This window comes from Aquarana catesbeiana, linkage group LG05 (assembly GCF_042186555.1).
Source record: "Aquarana catesbeiana isolate 2022-GZ linkage group LG05, ASM4218655v1, whole genome shotgun sequence".
NCBI classification, from domain to species: domain Eukaryota; kingdom Metazoa; phylum Chordata; class Amphibia; order Anura; family Ranidae; genus Aquarana; species Aquarana catesbeiana.
Window position 1 is genome coordinate 122,360,637 of NC_133328.1, and position 15,857 is coordinate 122,376,493.

General features: G+C 45.0%; 1 protein-coding gene across 1 annotated transcript in view; it reads left to right on the forward strand.

The window, feature by feature from the left end:
• The first annotated feature begins 410 nt into the window (after nt 1-410).
• Nucleotides 411-15,857, forward strand: part of SNX10 (sorting nexin 10) — a 121,801-nt gene continuing 106,354 nt past the window's right edge. The window contains exon 1 of the mRNA XM_073630144.1: nt 411-529. The gene's annotated coding sequence lies outside the window, so the exon portion shown is untranslated. The remainder of the gene's footprint in view (nt 530-15,857) is intronic.

Sequence of the window (15,857 nt, forward strand, 5' to 3'; positions counted from 1 at the left end):
AGAAGACAATGACCCGGCATGAGGGATTCCTGCATCAACACTGTGCTGATCGGGGAAATAGGCAAATGTGTGCATTTCACCCAACATAGAGGAAGACTGGAGGAGGAAGGAGGCCCATGGGTCCAGGACAGGGACAGCTGGGAATGCAGACCCCCTTGGGTGGGGTGTGCAGTGACCAGAGTGGGGGATGGTAGTACAGAAACAGGAAGAGTCCTTCTACATAGAAGGGGTTAATTGGGATTATGTGAACACACGTTCACCTCTGCGCTCCTATTCACGGCTCTTTGCTTCCTCTTAGTCTAATGACTCATTCCTTTCACATTCCTCATGTAAGCCTCCAGCAGAGGAGGAGCCCTCCCATTACGCCCCCCCCCCCAGCTGGTTAGTTAGCAATGGTTTCACCCAGCACGGCTCTTCCGGAACGTGCAGCCAGCTCGGTGGGCGTGGCCTATACGCTATCTCCTCCGCTGGCTGAGCCGCGTACTCACGTGACGTAACCGGGAATCAGCTGGCGGCGCGTGTGATCACAGTGAGTATTCCGGGCATCGGATCAATGGGCTCCTTGTAGCTGAACTCGAGTTCTATCACTTCCCCCCGGGGAAGACGGCTCACAGCTACTGGATACAATTGTTGTTTTGTTGTGGTATAGATAAAGCTGTCCTTGTACAGTGAGTGTTCCCACATTGTCTATGGAGACTTTCTTCTCTGATCTCCGATCACGCGGGGAACACATTCCCCGCAAAAAAATATATACACACTCTTAAAAAAAATAAAAAAAAATAAAAAAAAAAAAAAAAAAAAAAATATATATAACCCTCCTCCTCTACACACAATGAAGTGGAACCCCACCTATCTCACTGAATGACGTGTTCTGTGATTGGATGAGGCGGGGCAGTAACCTTATCCAATCAGTGTTCGTTAATAAAAATACAAGGTGTTCTGTGAATGGTGGCCATACAGAATGAGCGCCCCCTTGTGGTTACTATGCTATGTAGAAGGGCAGTTGCACCAAAAGATGGCGGCTCTCACTGTACAAGCTCTGGCTAAGGCTACGTTCCCACTGGTGATCGCACTGCCTCATCCAATCACAGAACACTTCACATTCATTGAGATACCCGGAATTCGAATTCAATGCGTCTATATGAGGGATATCAAATGGTGAACGGGGTCAGCGGATGCTCCTTACTTCTCACAGCTACAGCACAATTTTCTGATTCCTGCACCGGCCTAAATCGCCGTTGTGAATGTAGCCTAATACAGTGCTTTACAGCTTCCACAGAGGCCGATCGTATGTGTTCTTACATATGCCAAGCTAGCCCACTGTATGTATGCAAAATATATCATCCCTGGAGATCCGCCTTATGCCCCATACACGCAATCTGAAAATCTGACAACAGATCGTCCTCCTTCCAGCCCACCCCCGCCTTTTTTTTTTTTTCCAATGCTAGTTATATACAGAACATGAAGAGCTTACTAAAGTTAAGAAAATTCTCATACGACAGAATAAAATTTGTATTGTATTTTCAGACAACTAATGATTAAACGAAAATCATACGATCTGGTATCGTACGAGAATAATTTTCATGTTTGTCTGATTGGATAATATCGGATGAACTGTCGTGATCAGCTCTGTACTAACGATCCAATTATCGTACGATCGCTAAGAAAGCGGAATTTTTTTTGTACGATTTTCAGATCATGTCATGTGTACGGGCCATTAAAGTCATTGTAAACCTACAATTTTTATTTATTTTTAAATAACAAACATGTCATACTTATCTGCTCTGTGCAGTGGTTTTGCACAGAGCAGCCCTGATCCCTCCTCTTCTCAGGTCCCTCGCCGGTGCTCCTGGCTCCCCTCTCTGGCGAGTGCCCCCCACAGCAGGGCACTTGCTATAGGGGTGCTCATGCTGGCTTGCTTCTGACCCGCACTCTGTGTGTCCAGTCCTGCCCAGTGGTGTATTTTGGTTTTGTGCTGCCCTAGGCAAGACTAAAATCGTGCGCCCCCATCTGAATTTCTCACACCTCAGCAGTTCTACCATTCTTGTCTCAGGGTCTGATAAGGACGCTGCAGCCATTCACAGTGAATAACTATGGCCTCAACAAACGCTGAGACATGATTTGTCCACATATGTGGTCAGCAGGGCAGAGGATTAGGAGGCACTGATAACTAGGACACTGATGATCCATGCCCTGATTATCAGTGTAGATGTTATCAGCTCTCTCTCCTCACACTGTGACAGCATGATGAAAGGAATGCCAATAACCAGCAAGTGTGTTTACATTGTGATCAGCTGTGATTGGACACAGCTGATCATGTGGTCAAGAGACGCTGTGATTGGCCCCCTGATCACAGAGCACACTGGGTGCTTGCCGCAGCAGGTGCAGTTCTGGGAGGACTTCAATCAACGCCCTCCCTGAACTGGACGACCGCGCTGTAGCAGTCATTCGACTATAGCACAGTCGCCAGGGGGTGGCGCCGCTCCATGAAAAATGGATATCACAAGCATGCTATAGAACATAGAAAAGTTGAACTTTGTCTATCGGGAGCTAAGGCTCGACCTTTTATCTAAGATTAAAGCGTAACTCCACTTTTGTTGAGAAAAAAAACATTCCCCTCCGGGTGATCTATGTACATTACAAGGATTATAACAATCTTTGTTGCAGATTCCTACCTTTTTTATTCTGAAGAAATCACTGTTTGTCTGTGATGAGTGGGTCTAATGGGAGTGGTTTCATAATTATCAGTCAGCTGTGCAGTTCTAATGAGGAAATCTGCTGGGTCTGCATCCCTTTAGACGTGTTCCTACATAGCGTATCTCACCAAAAATGACATTTTTGTTGCAGGGGATGCCTAATATCTGACTTGTATCTTAGACAAACTTCTGGGAATCACATAAGCAGGAAATTATGTTTCTGGGGAGTGGTCAGTACACATTCTGTGTACAGAACACCAGGTAGCCATATTGTATTGCATTTTTAGAAAATTACATTGGCTGCAGATTGAAAAGGAAAGTTAATTTCAATAACATTCAATTACAATGACTTGTTTCGCAATTGTATACGCGATATTATTTTTTTCTTTATTTGCCTTTTTTTTTTTTCCCTCTACGAAAGTGTTGTTGTTCTTTAAATGTAGTATCTGTTTTTATCATTGTCCAGTAGGGGTGCTGTGCTGTTATTTTAGCCTTTTGGCTGGGCTGGTTGTCTAGTATCGCTGCTGGTGTGATGGGAGCCCTGAATGCCCTTCTCTTGAGAGAGGTTGAATTAGGTGGCCACTGGGTAAGGTCAGGATTGGGTGTATTTGCCTGGTGTGGAGGGTTTCAAAGGGCCCACTGCCTCCAGATTTAAGCTTTACTGCCTTGTCTGGCCCAGGGTCAAGGAGGCAGAGAGCCTGTGGTGTTAGGCACCCTGGGGGTGCTCTTAGTATTATTATGGGTTGGGGTCCCCACTATGAGAGAGGGTCCCTCCACAGCACTTGTTTTTTCTGCACATGCACCGCCACTCTGTTTTTTAATTTGTAATAATCTTCACATGTGTTTCACTTCTCTTTGTGCATTTTTTACTCAAGGATTGAAAGGATTGAAGCTGTGGTGTTTTTAATATCCTACCTAAAACCCAGACCTAGCTCAAACTATGGTCTAGCCATTTTGTTTTTGTTTGCTTCATTTATTTACATCTTTTTCTCCATGCTGGAGGAGAAATGGTGGCACAGTGGTGTAGTGGATAGCACTTTCACCTAGCAGTAAGAAGGGTTGTTGGTTCAAATCTCAACCACAACACTACCTGCCTGGAGTTTGCATGTTCTCCCTGTGCCTGCGTGGGTCTCCTCCCACACTCCAAAGACATGCTGGTAGGTTAATTGGATCCTGTCTAAATTGTCCCTAGTATGTATGAATGTGAGTTAAGGACCTTAGAGTGTAAGCTCCTTGAAGGTAGGGACTGATGTGAATGTACACTTTATATGTAAAGCGCTGCGTAAATTGACGGCTCTATATAAGTACCTGAAATAAATGCTTTTTTTTTTTTTCCCTTTTTAAGAGGAGGAACAGAAGGGCGGTTGTATAGTTACCGATCACTGGGATAGCCAGTTTTACTTCTTGTATTCTTCTACAATAAGTATAGGATGCACTTCTGACCTCTATTGCAAAAGTCCCATTTCTCAGAAAGTGAGAAGTTGTATATGAGTGTTTAACACCAAACTCAAGGCAGATATAAAGACACCAGTTAATACAGTTATGTATTAATAAATATTAAATGCAACTAGTGTTCTGGAATTTGTCTTGGTATCCTCTGCTAATATTATTCTGTACAGGATATGGAGACAGGAATGGGAGCACAAAGAGCCTATCAGAGTGCTGCATTGAACATATGCTGATAAGGAACTAAGGAGGAAAGAAACAAAGATCACCTTATCATTCTGCTGCTGCTCCTTTTATTGTCCACTTACAGGCTGAGATGACATGGCTGTACAGCCTGAACAGAGAAAGGTCAGGTCACCTACTTGTCCTCTTTTTGTGTCGGGTGCGTGTATATCTCAGGACTGGATGGATGGAGGGAAATGCATATTCTTCGTCCAACACCAGCAGGATGGGTTGCTGTGAGATGATGCTGATTCTGGTGCTTAACCCCTTGCCGACCAGCGTGCGACGGTATACGTTGACACAATGGTACGACTGGGCAAATGGGTGTACAGGTACATCCCCTTTAAATCGCGGCATAGTAGGCGTGCGCCCGATGCATACTCCATGAGCGCACCCCGCGGACTCGTGTCCGCCCGGGGGCCCGCGATCATGTCAGAGCGGCAGAATGGGGAGATGCCTATGTAAACAAGGCATTTCCCCCCTCACCTTCTAGGACAGCTACTTGAGAGATGATTGTCTCTGCCCTCTACAGGAAACACAAATCGGATACAATTTTAAAAGGCCCCTTCCTTTCCTCTGACCCTCAGTTGTTTTGTGTTTCCAGACCCTCCAGGAGCACCAACATGTTTTTTGTTTTCTTAGGTCTGGTAACTGTGGTTGGTGGACCCCCCTTCTCTGGTTTCATCCAGGACTAGTTGTGGCCAAGTCCTGGGTGATAGTCTTGTGCTCCCATCCCTGTCTCCGTATCCTGTACAGACTAATATTAGCAGAGGATACCAAGACAAATTCCAGAACACTAGTTGCATTTAATAGTACAAAAGGGTTCCCTATTTCTGGGGTTAATTGCCTACCTGGGTTGTGAGTAGTTGCAACTCCCTTCCATTTTTTTCTTCCAGCTCTGCTGTGTGGAGCTGTGTCCCCCTTGCGCTTCATTGCGGTGTACCAAGATGGCGTCGGAGGACTTCCGGTGACGCGGCAAGATGGCGCCGGAAGTCACGTGACGCACTTCCAGATGCCGTTTTTTTTTTTCTTAAGGAAGCACGGCGTGGGGACACTGAGGACATGCTGCAGGGGAATGGTCTACTAAACGCCGGTCTAAGTGCATTTTGCAGTACAGCAGCAGTCTACTCTATGGCAAATCTCCGCTTGCTTCATGGAGCTTGAGGACAGGTCTGAGGATGGCGCGTCCGCTCGTATTGAACCAGCGGCAGCATCCGGGTCCCATACTGCCCCCAAGGTAAGCCCTTGTCTGTGGATAGTTCTACAGCAGGGGACTTTTTTGTATGGAACCTTTTATTTATGGTCCTTGTTTCTGCTTTTTTCTAGGCCAAAGAGTTTTTAAAGAGTTAATGTCTTCTATGAATGAGGTAGTGGACTCCTTTCGGTCCCTTTAATGACAGGGTTACTGGTGTAGGGCAGTGATGGCGAGCCTTTTTGAGCCCGAGTGCCCAAACTGCAAAACAAAACGACTTATTTTTTTCAAAGTGCCAACACCGCAATTACACCTGAATACCGAGGTTTTAGTTTAGAAAAAACAACTTGCACAGTTGTCCAAACTAATTAACAGCTTTTGTTTAAAAAGAAAAACACAATAACAGACATTTCCATTAAACATTTTTTTTTTATGGGCAGAGTGCAGCACTGTGGGCTGGATCTGTAGTGCCCACAGCGCTGCTCAGTACCCATACTCAGCAAATGATCTCTCTCCCCCTCGTAGGGCGCGGGGGAGCAAGATTCTGGGAGGACGTCCATGGACGCCCTCCCAGAATAAGCCGACCGCGCTGTAGCAGTCTTTCAGCTATGGCCCGGTGGGCAAGTGCATTACAATTACACTCACATTTCAGTAGTTCAAATCAGTCGGTTGTCCTCCGGTTTCCAGCTGGCTGCGGTGTGGGCTCAGTCCCCGGTCACTCCGGTGGTGTTCGTTGCTCCGAGGAAGGGATTTCCCACAGCAGGCACATCAGCAGGTGCGTCGGCAGAGAACGTTAGATGTGCGAGAACGAGGGGCGTGGCTTCAGCGCTCGCGTTCGGAGCATGGGTCACGCCCACTCACACATCACCGCTAGCCCAGAGAACTGTGGGAGATTTAGTTTGCGGTGCGGTGTGGACGATTCAGTGATTTGTCAGTGCAATGTATATTTTCTCAAATGTCACGGCGTGCCACGGTTCGCCATCACTGGTCTAGGGGCTTCCTCATCTAGACCCATAGCTCAAGAATCTTCAGCCTCTGCTAAATCCCTTCCCTTGTTAGTGTCTGAGACCATTAGTTCACGCAATCCTTCTGATCTGGAGGAAGGTGAGAATCCAGTTTCTTCATTTGATGAGGATTCTGCATCAGAGGAGGATACAGGTAGCTCATCTAAATATCTTTTTCCTGTTGAGGATATTGTTGAACTACTAAAGTCAATATATACCTCGGAGCAGTTTGAGTTGCCACAACAAGCCCAATCTGTACAGGATAAAATGTATAGGGGTCTACAGGGGCAGAAATCAAAAGCTTTTCCGGTACACCAGTCATTTAGGGACATGATTCTGTCTGAATGGAGAGAACCTGAGAAAAGCTTGTTCCAATCCAGGGGACACAAAGATGATTTCCTTTTCAGTCTGAGTTTGAGGAGGTTTTCTTTAACTGCTTCCCGCCCGCCGTGCCCAAATGACGTCCTCGGCTTTGAGCGGGGATATCTGAATGATGCCTGTAGCTACAGGCATCATTCAGATATCGTCTTTTAGAGCCGGCGAACCTGTGCACCATAAGAATGATCATAGAGGCTGTTCCGCTGCTTGATCGTTCTTACGGGAGGCAAGAGGGGACGTCCCCCTCCCGCCGGCCTCCGGTGCTTCTACCGACTCACCTCTATGATCGGTGAGTCGGACACAGGATCCGCCAGCCCTGGATGTTGAGCATAGAGATTTCCGGCGGACCAGATGGAGGCTGGGCACGATGTTATGACGTCATGCCCGTCCTCCTGTATTAAAAAAAAACAAAAAAAAAAAACGCCGCTTCGGCTGGGAAGCGGTGATCCTTTTTCTTTTTTCAGGCTTCCCACCCTAGAGGTGAGATGTGGGGTATTATTGACCCCATATCTCACTGTAAAGTGCACCTGTCTTGCTTATTCCTATTACAAGGGATGTTTACATGGCCACACACAGCAAGGAAAGCCGTCCACAGGGGTGTAGCACCAAAAGGGGCACACTTTTCCCTTATGTATTTGGCAATACCAACTTGAGCCCCAACAAAAGGTCTCCCCCTATGTGATAAGCGCAACTTTTACACATTCAGGCATATACCTTTTTAATTTTGGGTTTATCAGTGGAGTGAGGACCTCTGGGCAACGAGAGGAATTTCTTCGATTTATGGGAAATGTGGACACCATCTAATAATGCTATGCTGTTTAATCCACTTGCTGATGGTAAGGGTCAGTGTGTTTGGGTGATGGTGATGGGTTCTTTCTCCTTTCACGTCTACAGAGATCTCTAATGAACTGATTCAGAATACTTAAGCCTGGAATTTTTCTCATTTATTCAACATATGGACATTTTTATTATGATCTTTCTATAGCGCTACACCTATACCCCATAAGAGTAAACGATTCCCTTCTTCCCAAAGGAATAAACCCCAGAATAAGAGGCCTTTTCATGGCTTCCAAAACAAGGCTAATTTTAAAGGCAACAGTCAAAGAAGAAATGGTCTTTTAACAGACAAGCAAAAAACGGGGGCTCTCTTTCCTTCTTCAGCCCCATTTCAAAAATCCCCCGTGACGCCAGGTTAGAGGTAGGGGGAAGGTTTTGCCATTTCATCAAGGAATGGGCAGAGATTTCCGACAATTCCTTTATTTTTCAAACATTGGAAAAGGGTTACAGGTTGGAATTCAAAAGTCTTCCCCCAGAGGGTTTTTCTTACCCATCTGCTGAGAGACCAAGAAAGACAGCAAGCCATGATAAATCTGATTTCTGTGTGGGGAACAGAGGGGGTTTATTCTCCTGTCCCGGAAATTCAGAAGTTCCGGGGATTTTATCCTCATGTCTTTCTGGTCAGGAAAGCTTCTGGCGGCTTTCGTATGGTCATAAATGTAAGCGTCCTGAACAAATACATAGTTTACAGACATTTCCGAATGGAGAACATTTATTCTGTAAAGAATCTGTTGTTACCAAGGGTCTTCGTGGTGACCCTGGATCTTCAGGACACTTATCTTCATGTACCAATCTGCCAGAGTCACCGCAGGTTCCTCAGGTTTGCGGTTCTCATGGGACACGAGCCATCTCACTGGCAGTTCAATGGCCTTCCTTTTGGTCTCTCGGCAGCACCGAGAATTTTTACAAAAACATGGCCGAAGTCATGGCTTTTTTTTTTTTTGGATTCAAAGTGTATCTATCGTCCCATATCTAGACGTTTCTTTGCTCGGGACAAATAGTCCCTTGTTCAGGATTTGCAGTTGGTTTTGCGGACCTTTCAGAAATTGGGGTGGACGGTCAACCAGCAAAAGTCTTGCCTGGTACCCTCTCGAAGCGTACTTTTCCTGGGTTATCTAATAGACTCTGTTGTCCAAAATATTTTTCTTCCCGAGGAGAAGATTTTGAAAATTCTTCTCTCCGTGCAGACCTTCAAGTTGCTCCCTTCGGCGGATCATGCAGTTGCTGGGGTTGATGACTTCGGCCTTTCCAGGGGTGCCTTGGGCCCAATTGCACTCCAGACCCCTTCAGGCTTTTCTTTTACTCCATTGGGATCGTAGGAAGAATTCTCTGGATCAGCTGGTACAGCTACCAGGAGGGAATTTTCTCGATCTCTCCTGGTGGGAGCAGCAAAAACATCTGCAGGGAGGGAAGGATTGGGCACAACGTTCCCTGGTAAAAATTACCACAGATGCCAGTCTGTGGGGTTGGGGTGCTCACTCACAGGACTGGCAAGCCCAGGGAGCCAGGTTGCCAGAGGAGGCAGGCCGCTCCTCGAATTTCAGAGAACTTCTAGCTGTGGGGAAAGCTCTTGTGTCTCTGGAAGAGCGGGTCTATTCAAAAGACCTATTAATTTTCTCGGACCATGCCACAACGGTGGCGTACCTGAACAAGCAAGGGGGCAGTCGCTTCTGTCAATAACCCAGCAGATTCTATCCTGGGTGGAGATCCATGTCACTTCAGTCAGGGCAGTCCACATCAAGGGGTCAGAAAATGTGCTGGCGGGCTATTTGAGCAGGGTGAGCATCAGTTCCATTGGTTGGGAACTACATCAAGGCACATTCCGGGAGGTGGTGCTAAGATGGGGTCTTCCCACAGCGGATCTTTTTGCCTCCAGTCTCAACAGAAAACTGCTGGCGTTCTTCTCTCTAGAGAGAGAGAGAGTCCTTGGAGACGGATGCTCTCTCCTTCCTGTGGGATTTCACTCTGGCTTACGGCTTCCCTCCTTTTCCCCTCTTACCTCTAGTAGTTCGGAAAATTATTCAGGACCGGGCAGAAGTTTTTCTGATTGCCCCCTGGTGGCCCAGGAGGAGTTGGTTCTCCTCTCTGAAGGCCCTCTCTGTGAGTCCTCCCTGGCCCCTACCAGTTCGGAAAGATCTGCTCCATCAGGGACTGGTGTTGCATCCATACCCTCAAACCTTCCATTTGACAGCCTGGAGGCTGAGTGGCGCATCCTATAGTTGAGTGGGTGTTCAGATGGGGTTATTCAAACTATCCTGGACAGCCGTAAGTTGGTCATGAGAAGAATCTATGGGAAAGTCTGAAACTTTTATTACTGGCAGAGGAAAACTGGTTTAGATTCTTTTTCCACTTCCTGTATATTGGATTTTTTGCAGGGGGGAGTGGAAGAGGGACTCTGTCAGCACCCTTAGGGTTCAGATTGCTGCCCTATCTTTGTTTACAGAGAGAAGACTAGCAGAGGACCCTTTAGTCAGGAGCTTCCTTTCAGCCAGATCTAGACATGCTCCCAAGGTCATCAAACATATTCCCCCCCCCTGGGATCTGTCGTTGGTATTAAATGCACTAACAAGCGCTCCTTTTGAGCCTTTGCATGAGGCTTCCCTGAAAATTATTTCTTTGAAGATTTCCTTCCTTTTGGCTATTATGTTTGGGAGAAGGATTTCTGATCTAGAGTCTTTCCTGTAAAGACTCCTTCCTGAAGATTCTAGAGTACAGGGTAGTGATTAGACCTGATCCTTTCTATTTACACAAAGTTTTTTCCAACTTACATAGGTTCCAGGAGATGGTCCTTCCTAGTTTCTGCAACTCTCCCAAGAATGCGGAGGAGAAAAGATTGTCGTTTAGATGTAAAGAGATGTCTTCTGCTTTATCTAGAAAAGTCCAGTGGTTTTAGGAGTTCCTCCCAATTTGTTGGTTTTGTTCAGTGGCCCCAAGAAGGGGTCAAAAGCGTCTAAAAGTCCTATTGCTAGGTGGATTAGGGGAGCTATCTGTGAGGCATACAAAGCGTATGCTCTGTGCGGCCGCAGCGATGGACCGTGGGACAGGTGAGTGTCTGATTATTAAAAGTCAGCAGCTACACTTTTTGTAGCTGCTGACTTTTAATAAACTAAAAAACAGGTGGAACTCCACTTTAAAAAGTGCACTAATCCGGTGCACTACAGGGTACAGGAATTCACACACACGGCTGCTGGGAGGTCAGGAAGGATTAGAATCCACAACTGACAAACGGCCCTGTGAAGTTCCCTGTACTACTGTCTCTGTGATGACATTTCTCTGGGCTCCCCTGTTTGCACCTTCCAGCACACTAGGAGTTAGACCCCACACGTGCGGACAGTATGTCCGTATTTCATCCATCCGTTTTCGGATGAAATACGGACATACATGCATCCTTATGGGATAGCGGGTGTCAGAGGATGAACATCCACTGACACCAGATATCATCAGTCCCCGCTATGGTCCGATTCTGCAGACAGAGGAAAATCCTATTTTTCTATCCGTCTGCAGAGCAGATCGGATGAACACGGACGTTCTGTGTTCATCCGATTCCCCCATAGGGGAGAGCGGAGATCTGACAGGGCGGTCCCTGCTCAAGTGCACAGTGTGCAGGGACCGCCCTGTCATCCACCGGCTCAGCGGGGATCAACGGAGCGATCCCCACTGAGCAAGCGGATGTTCACGGGGCGGATCATCACGGATCCGTCCCGTGTGAAAGGGGCCTTAACACAGTAGAATGTGCAAATGATGGAGGGGTGGGGGGAAGCTGGGAAATGCACCAAAATAGCCGGGAAGCACAGAGCACAGGTAGGAGCCAGTGTATGTAGAGTACAAACACATTTGTACTCTACATCCTGCTGTTAAAATACCTGTGTGGTAATAAATGCAGTTGTAATCCATTAAGTGCCCACCGCTGTATGTGTATCTAAAAATATATGCAGCGCAGCTTCATACCTCATTTCTTAGTGTGTGTGTATAACTGTGTTTTTGTCAAAATGGCTTTTGTTAATAAATGCAATTGTAATCCATTTAAGTGGTGACCGCTGTATGTGTTTTTTTTTTTAATTATATGCAGCTTCATACCTCGTGTTTTTTTTTTTTTTTTTTTTTTTTTTTTTTTTTTTTTTTTTTTTTGTCTGTGTGTATATAACTGTATAAGCCACTCATGTGACTGCTCAGTCCGGACCACGTCTCTCCTCTGTCTCACGTCTCTCTGTCTCTTCTGATGTTAGTGGGAGTTCTCAGCCCCGCCCACCGACTGTAGCTATCAGATCAAAAGAGGCGGGCGGGGCTGACGTCAGATACGTGAGGAGAGAGGCGGGCCGGACTGAGCAGTCACATGAGCGTGATATACAGTTATATACACAGACTACAAAACGAGGTATGAAGCTGCATATATTTAAAAAAAACACATACAGCGGTGGCCATTTAATGGATTGCAATTGTATTAACAAAAGCCATATTGACAAATGCGCGGTGCAGTCTTCCGGTAGGGGCGGGGCAAGTCAGGATGACGTCACCCGACATCGATTTTTCGGGGTGCTTGCATCGATGCTGCATCAGGGACTCCCGAATCGCGATGCAGCGATTTAAATTCCACACCCCTATCCATCACTGCAGCAAATCTATCAACAAGTCGGTCCATTGGCCACCGCCATAAGGTACCATTATAGTGGTGAGCAAGCTGATTGTCTACCATCTAAGCAAAGGAGAATTTTAATTGTTTTTTTTTAATTAAAAAAATCATCTTATGGCAACAATAAATCGATAAATGGTTCTTCTTTTTTGCCTGTTTCTGTCCACCCAAGACTGGTTCGAATAGCGCTTTTCCGTATGGTTGCCGTTGACTGTATGCACTTTGATCACATTTCTCCTGGTGTGTTCATCCATATAGCTGCTTATTGGGCACAAGAATTACCCCCATTGTTACAAATGTCCCCATTTTTCTGGCACCAGACTTTTTTTTTTTCTTTTGCTGTTTTCAGGCAGTCGTTTTGCCTTTCTCCTGAACGATCGTCAGGTCCCAGAGGTCATCGTGTCTGCTGGATGCACTGATTGGCTCCCGCTGTGTCCAATCACAATGGAACGCCCCAGTCTCAAGTGTCAAATCGCATACTAGGTACGTCATCTGGCACAGAGCGGCCGCCCTGCCACGGTAGATCTACGGTGGAGGTCGCTAAGAGGTTAAACTATATCTAAACCCCCGAGCCACCATTATTTTATTTGGAATAGAATGGGGAAGAGTCTAAGTCCCTTTCAGGTGTTTTGGTAGCCATGTCCCATGGGGCAGAGGTCCCTTTGTTTTCTGTCTGGTATACATATCAAGTATTTTGAGAGGAAATCTCTCCAAAGGAAAATCCCCTCCTGGGTGTTATTGGAACAGTTGTCCTCATTGCAAGCTTTCTCCTCCATTCCTGTTTTCTTGAACTCAAAGAAGGGATTTACTAAAACTGTAGCACTCAAAATCTGACTTCAGCTGGTTCAATTATTTTTTCACAATAAAACCTGGCCACGCCAGATTTTGCATGCTCCAGTTTTAGTAAATTTCCCCCAAAATGTTGTATTTTTTTACTTTCAGTATAAAGAATGTAGGCCTCCCTAGTACATGCAAGGATAAAAACCTGACAGATTTGAACCCCTTTACAAAAAACAAATGCTTTAAAGTTTGGTTAGACTTTAAAGCAGCCTTTTTCAACCAAAAATGGTATACAAGCCAGAAGGTGGATCAAACCTGCCTATTGGTTACATAAAGCCACATGTTTTCACTGTGCACCATTTAGAGGTCGACCGATATATCTGCCGATATTTGGCGTTTTTTTAATTAATCGGCATCGGCCGATTGTGCTGATAAAAGAGACCCATTATAACTTCAGCGCGACTTGCAAATGACTTCTGTAATAGAAGTCAATGCAAGCTGCCTGAAGTCTTCCGTGGAGCGACTTGTTTTGCCCTCTATGGGCAGCCTGCCAAGTCTGATAAAAGAACCAACAAGAGATACAATGTTTCTACTTATCAATGAACTGAACTCTGTGTGTAGGAGTTCAGGTTAACCGGTTAACCATTTTAAAGACTAAATCTTTTCTGACACTTGTTGCTTACAAGTAAAGATCCTGTATTTTCTGCTAGAAAATCACTTAGAACCCCCAAAATTTTTTATATATATTAGCAGAGACCCTAGGGAATAAAATAGTGGTTGTTGCAATATTTTATGTCACACGGTATTTGCGCAGCGGTCTTTCAAATGCTATTTTTTTTGGAAAAAATACACCAATGAATTAAAAACTAAAACAGTAAAGTTGGCCCATTTTTTTTTTTCGTCCAAAAGTTTTGATTACCTGTTTTCGTGTATTTAATATTTAAGATATAGTTTTTTTTTTTTTTTTGTTTTTTTTATCATCTAAATTATACATACAAGTGAACTGGTTGGAGGTTTGTTTTGTTTAATAAATGTTTAAATGTAAGAAATTTTCTGTATCACTTATTAATTAAGGCTGCTTTCACACTGGAGCGGGCATGCGTTGACAGTAAAACACTGCTAGTTTTAGCGGCGCTATTCGGCTGCTAGCGGGGCGCTTATAACCCAGCTAGCGCCCGATGAAATGCGCCGCTGCCAAATCGCTTTGCAGGCGCTTTGGCAGCGGTGCGCATTCATTTCAATGGGCAGGAGTGGTGGAGGAGCGGTATACATCGTTTCAAAGATGCTGCTTGCAGGACTTTTTTTTTTTTTTTTTTTTTTTAAACCTCCTGCCAGCACATCGCTTTAGACTGCAGGGGAGCTGTTTTGCAGGCACTTTACATGCGCTATTTTTAGCCCAAAAGCACCTGAAAAATGCTCCAGTGTTAATAAGGGTCTAACTGTTAGATTTTATGAGATGAAGGGGAAAAAAAAAAAAATCGGCCTAACATATCGGCCCAAAAAAATCGGCATCATATATCGGCCAGAGAAAAACCCATATCGGTCCACCTTTAGCACCATTACAACCTTCTAGCTGCCAGTGTCCAACCAATGACGTCATCAGCTATTATGGAGGACGGTGGGCACCTACACAGCACCCTTGTTTGCCCCTGCCCTTAACCCCGGGGTCACATTAGCTAAGGCAGAAGAGAAACATTGGGATACTAGTCTGTACCAATGTGCAAAGGTGTTTGTTTTAGAAGACTAAATCACAGCTAATGTTGGGTGTCCTACACATATGGGTGTTGCTGCATTATGTAAAACTATTATTTTTATTTTATAATGTGCAAAATTTGTAAAGGGTACCTTGACTGAAAAATGATTTGGAAACTATGCTTTAAAGTGTCAATAAACGCTCGTCATAAAAAAACTGTCAATACGTGCTGTTCATACTCGTTTTCTTTATTTTGCAAAGAAACTGGTTGATTCGGCTGTTCTCTATCTTCCAGCTTCTGTTCATGTCCCCAATTCAGCTAGGGATGTTGCAGCTGTGCATGAGGCCTTATCCTCAAAAGACTTGAGGCTGTAATTGGTGTCAAAGGTTATAAAACAACAAAGTATTCAGCAAAATATGTGAATACTTATAAACATGGATTTTTTTTTTCTTTTTGCGAAGATTTCAAACTTTTCACATTGTCATTATGGGGTATTATTTGTAGAATTTTGAGGAAAATAATGAATTGAATCCATTTTGAAATAAGGCTGTAACATAACATGTGGAAAAAGTGAAGCTCTGTAAATACTTTCCAGGTGCACTGTTAGAGGCTGAATTTCGTCAATTACAGGTATTGATTCCTTTTAATGGCTGGATCTAATAAAATATGTTTATTTTTGAGACATCCTGGTGCCAGCTTTATTTCTCTGATTTTATACACGGATCGAAATTCAGCCAGTTCAGCAGGACTGGCCAAATTTCAATCCATGTGTGGGGACCCTGGGCGTTCAGAAGCCATTGATCTATTGATCGACCTTGTACAACCATCCTGTGTGTCTCTTTTTTTTTTTTTTTTTTTTTTTTGTTTTCCCCAAACAATCCGTGCTGCTGGCTATGCCTATCTATATGTATGGCCTGCCTAACGCGATGTAGACCCGCCTAGTCTCACAGGATTGGGCTTATGAAGTAGAAGGAATTC